Genomic DNA, 6,000 nt, shown 5'->3' with positions numbered 1-6,000 from the left:
CGACTTATTCACAAAATTAAATGGAAAACTATGGCCAAAAATTATTCCATTATATTATAGAACATCCCATCGTGAAAATAAATTCAAACTTTGACAGTCTCAAGGCAATAAGCCCTGAGTTTAAAGTAGATGATATTTTATTCAACCCATACTGATTTCAAATGCGTGCAATTGTAATTTTGTCACACTATGTACGTACAGCACCGTGCGTGCGCTCTGCAGATAGAAATTCGGACAATTTTTGTCCGTTTGTACCCGTGTTTATTGCTACAGAATGTGGTCGGATTTTTCTGACATGTGTCCTTGTAGTTCAATCATAAAATCGACGATAAAAAAAGTACAAATATCGCTATTTCTTTATGAGTGATCTCCAAAAGTCTCGTTCTCGTCTCGGATAAATATTTATTTTTTTGCACATAAGAGATAGGCTTGTGGCGTCATTGAAATCGAATCTGTACGTAATTTGCACGGCCAATGTGTTGCCATGTTGTGGAGCGCTGCTTTAATGAATTTAATCTGCCGGTGACAATTTGAAACCTTGTTTGGGACAAATGAACTCTAATAAAGAATAGATAGATTTCCAATCATCGGACTTGTAGAGATTTCGCCATTCCTTTGATCACATCTTCTTCGCCTTGGAAAGAAATTTAACGTAACTTTTGCGACTTGGAGTTTTCGTACATCCCGGCTGAGTTTCAATAGCACCTCTGTTTCTCCTTGTCATGGAAAACGAGAACGGACAAAAATCGAAGAGCATTTTCATCGAAAATCGTGAACCACGTCCAAAAATGGTTTTCCTGCAGCCGGGCCCCATTCCGTAAATGTCGGCCCATTATGTCCGAATCGATTCGGTAATGTTATTAAATTATCTGCAAATAAGGCATTTCCTTCAACCGTAGCGTGGACGTAGCTGATGAATTACTGGATGTGTCCATGTTACACTAAATATAAAGTGCTCAATCTATTTCCAGTGCGCTTAATTAATTAATTTATATGTATGCGTGGTTTGACAGAGTGGATGCCATGCATAGCATTTGTATAGGCTCTGCCTTTTTTCTCCCTCTTTCATCGCGAGGTGGTCTCCAAGTTGGCAGCGGTCTCCGAGAAATCCGGGTCTGCCGTTTTCGCTCTCGTGTCACGCGCCAAAATCGTCAGTGCCCCCAGGTATAGCTTCAGCTGAAGTGTCACGTGACTCTGCCACTGAAAACACTACTCAAGATAATCTCGATCGTTACCGGTCAGAGCAAATTGTCGAAAAAGGCTGCTCTTTATTCTTGAGTCGATAGCTTTGGATTTTGCGGACAAAAAGGGGAATTCGAAACCTAAGGTTTTTCTGAAATCGTGATAACAGGTAAGTACGATATTCTCTGTGATGCCTTTCCGAATATTGTGAATTTTATCATTGGTTCATAGAGCATACTCTTTTCCCGACGATTTTAAGAGAAAAGCGCTCCTTATTAAACACCTGATAATTCACTGGCATGCAAACTTTGCCTGGATAGGTTTGTGTTACATATATATATATATATATATATATATATATATATATATATATATATATATATATATATATATATATATATATATATATATATATATATATATATCATGGTTTTCAATGTAGTATGATGCGTTGCCCAAGTGAGTGTAATTAAGGCATTTAAATGGCATTTTGCAGTAGTTTCTCTTTTCAAAATTAGCTATCACCCCTGAAATATTTTCGTGTTTAGACGTGATAGATTAAGTTTGACCAGTTTAGGCAGAGACACTTATACCACGGGGACTGTATTCTATCTAAATTCAAGCGCCTTGTGTACGTACATCCATAAATGCAGTACATCAACATGCCAGTCTTTCCAGTAACCCCATTTTCGAAGAGCGCTTTTTCTTGATTGGGCAATTTTGAAAACAGACGTGACGAACGTGTTAAGAAGAACAGCTTCACTATGAACATCATAATACGCTAAATTCACAGCGATCACATTCTTGTCACGGCGAAGCTATCCAAAATTTAAAAAGTCACCTTTATCTGGGAAAGTTATTCTTACGACGAGTGAAAACATTTGATAAAACGTTTATGAATTTTTTTACCCAGTCATCGAAAATGAATATTACCGGTAAAGAATTCCCCTGAAAAACATGGCTGGATATTTTGACAATCAATTATTAACGACGATCTGTTTTATTTTTACGTCACAAATCCTTCCTCTAAATGACCCCTTTCTGCTGGGCAACCAAGGTGTTCAATAAATCAATAGGACCATTACGAGTATCTGACCACAACGTCCTCGCATTAGCAATACATCTCGAAAACGAGAATAACGGATGAACGACAGTTGCGAAGATAGTGCATCGTTATGTTTTAAGGTAGAAGGCGCCTCGGGTACAGATATTCAGACGGTCTCAATTTTTACAATATTTTTCTCTGGTCTACCACTCCTGTGGGCTTATTTTGAAGCGTTTGATATTCGAATAAGTATTTGTCACCGTAAAGTTTTTTACAGAGAGTTTACAGTCTCAGGGATGGTGGCCATATTGAATTTCAAATATCAGTAAGTTTTAGGCAATTTGTTTCTCTGGAGCCAAAATTTGTACCCTTTGCCGTCGATTTTTATTCCTGATTTGGTGTGATTATGGTTTTAAGTTTCCTTTGCGAAACTTTGAGCAAAGGTTTAAGTTTTTCACTTTCGAGACGCATAGTACCTTAAAAACAATTTAAGTACATCACGAACTCCACGAAATGAATGAATCATAGGCATTGATAGTTGAAATCATATCTAGAAAAACATGAGGTAGTTGATTTAAAGTTTATTAGCCGTGTCATAAAGAAGTTGTAAACTTATTGGATCTTTTTGTTTGCAAGAAAGACAGCCTGTCACTGGCTTACCTTGAATTACCCTGAACGAGTTAACGGGTGAATCATTTGAAATTGTTCGGTTGGGTTTTTTTTGCATGTTAGCATTGACTCAGTCATATTTGAGTTGGGCTTCCTTGTATTATTCTAAGTTGCACTTTCAGTGCCACTGCACTTGTTCAAACATATTTAATAAGTTTGTTATCGTGAGCTAAGTTTAATTTTGATGTAAATTAGCGAAGACGATGCAAAACGTTGCAGCTCGATCATCGATCGACTTACATATGCTGTCTAAATTCCGTATCGGAATGTATAGTTTGACCTCAGGAGGTTGGTGACGACGTGAACAAGAACCATGTTGCTCTTTTCTTTTAAAATTCACCTATTTCATTAGCTTGATTAAAATGTTAAATTCACAATTTTTCGCCTCTAGATCACTGAATAATTCTATACTGTTAGTTCCTAGCGATGAACGTGCGAAACTGTGTACTAATTATATCCATGGAAACGATAGAACTGAACTGAATCGAAAGACGCAGCCCATGCAAAACAAAACGATGGAATTAGTTGCTTCGTGGTGTCATTATGATACCTCTACAGCAGCTTTATTCTCATTGCTAAACACGTGATTCTACTCCATATTTCTCATATTAGCTGATCTGATTTTATGCCTGAGCCAAATGTTCAATATTTGAATAAGTGATTTCGAGTTGAATAATGGGAAAAAATCGATGGTTGCATGGACAGAGCCCCTGCTAATGATAACTGTCGATTCAATTCCTCTACTTTTAAATGAAGGTTACGATAGAAGGTCCGCGTGTGACTGCATGTTGTGTCACGTGCGATTGCAGTCATATGCAGATGGAAAAATTCCATGCAATAAATTATTGGTTAATTTTTCGTATCCAGTTGTTTGTGTATTTTAACATAAAGTATACACTTACAGACACTGAATATATTTGTTCCAAAGTCCAACGACGTATAATCACATTCAGGGGAGTAGCAATTCTATTCGAATCGACGATGAAGAGATTTTCCTAATCAGAAAAACTGACCTTTTCCATTAGCCTCGAATTTCGAATTTCCAGTCGTCTTATCTCCATCAGTCTGACTACAAATGCATGACAACCAGTACAAGCAGCTCAAAATTCACCACAGTACGTCTCCGTTCGCCGAATAATTTTTGTTAGAAATTTCAGCCTATTAAAAGCTAGATTTTCACCCCGTTGACAAATTCGCTTGAAGGAGTTTTCCGTGGTCGGTTTTCTGCTGTCCATCGATGATATCTTCTGCACTGAAATAAATGTGGCAGCAAATGCCAAGAAGTATTGTATCTTAAAATTGGCATCAGCTGCACATAAATGTGCTAAAATCGAATAAACGTGTTAAACTAATAAGCAGAATTAACGACCTTCCCTAGACGTGGATGTACCCCCCCCCCCTCGGCCGCATGTCAATCATCGTTGATATGCCGTATTAATTAATTTTTTCACACGAACCAACCTCAGTATATTACTTCGACATCATACTCGCGACTTCCTTATATGAAAAAGTGCTGACTCATAAATCTTTTGGAAGGGTTTTAATTATCTGATCTGTGAAATAATAATGCCATTTACTTAATTTTTATTTATTTTAATGAGTAGCAGAAATGTTCTTTGTAGCTAACTGTTTTGTCCACTTTCTGAAATTCGCGCTGATTACAAAGAACGCGAATATGATTTACTCTTGACAGTGGTTAATTACAAAATTAATGCTTGTACAACTCCTGAATGCAAATGCTGTAATTAACTTTGTTGTGAAGAAAACTTTACACGACTTCGGGGGTGCGTGACTCAGTGGATGCGAACAAGTTAACGCGTATACTTTGTCGTTGATTGCTTTTCTGAGGAGTATGATTAACCAGTAAACTGCACAAATCTTGAGATCTTCACATCTCCAGAAATTGTAAAGTCCCGAAACAATTCACACTTGAAGAAGAAAAGGTATCCTTTATTGTTTACTTATTTGATTATTTTTTTATCTCATTCATCATGCAAAACATCCATGCACGTGTAAATAGATTTGCATGTTTACTGTATTCTATATGCGTGAACGTAAATGATAGTTTTTCATAGTCATGCCTGTGGCTGTTTACATCCGGGATATTATTAATATCAATATTATTAGTGAAACCGTTAGAGCTAGCACGTCATACGTTACAACAGCTTTCCCGCTCCAAGATTTCTCTGCTGAGTAGGCCTACTACCCGTTAGTATAGTGAAATTCTGAACGCGACTCGGGGACAGAAATTCGGGCTTTCAAATTTTATCAATTCTCTTCTGACCTACTACATATGGGGGCTCATTGTTAAAAGCTCTTGATGAAAGAAAAGTTTTCAGCGTCTTAGTTTTTTGAAAATCGAAAATTTTATTTTCCCCCATAGAATTAACGCAGGGATGGCGGCCATTTTGGATTTCAAATATCTGGAAATCTTCTGTAATTTGTCACTCTAGTACCAAAGTCTGCAAGGTGACCCCTGATTTTTATTCTTGCTTTGGTAAGAAAATGGTCGAAAGTTTCATCGGGGAAAGTTTTAGCAAAAGTTTGAGCAAAAGTCTTTCACTTTCGAGGCGCATATTACCCTATGTAACCGGGATCGAGCGGTGAAAAACTACTTATAATAGGAAAAATGATCATTTATCCCCATGGTGCTGAAGAACACCTAGGGCCAAAGGCCTCGGTAACATCAGACATTGTTCAATATAAATTACTGAAATGTTTGCTTATCAACAGATTTATCTCAGATTTGTTAGAAAACATCGAAAACATCGATAATTACAAGTCGGGTCCAGTTAACAAAAGTAATAAACGTGGTGGATGTATTTCCATGAGTGGGTTTCGTATTTTGATATCTCTTACAGGTGGGAGATGACTTTTTCACGGTCGCGAGGCGTATCCCGGTCATTGACGAACATCCTGATTGCTGAAACATATAAATCACACTCGGCGCAATTTCTCTGACATTCATCCTCATGACACTATTTTGGGAGAAGAGCGGCAAACATTGTTCTATTTATAAGTTTGATAAGAAATCATGCCAAAAATAATGTGATCTCGCTGAAGTCATCACAAATTTAAGATTACCTGAGAAAATAGTATCTTTC

At 37.2% G+C, this 6,000-nt stretch overlaps 1 protein-coding gene across 1 annotated transcript in view; it reads left to right on the top strand.

The window, feature by feature from the left end:
- Positions 1-880: 880 nt before the first annotated feature.
- LOC139120095 (high-affinity choline transporter 1-like) overlaps positions 881-6,000 on the top strand; it is a 65,683-nt gene continuing 60,563 nt past the window's right edge. Inside the window, exon 1 of the mRNA XM_070684180.1 lies at positions 881-1,351. The gene's annotated coding sequence lies outside the window, so the exon portion shown is untranslated. The remainder of the gene's footprint in view (positions 1,352-6,000) is intronic.

Source organism: Ptychodera flava, chromosome 20, assembly GCF_041260155.1.
Source record: "Ptychodera flava strain L36383 chromosome 20, AS_Pfla_20210202, whole genome shotgun sequence".
NCBI lineage: Eukaryota > Metazoa > Hemichordata > Enteropneusta > Ptychoderidae > Ptychodera > Ptychodera flava.
This window is presented reverse-complemented; position numbering and strand designations above follow the sequence as displayed.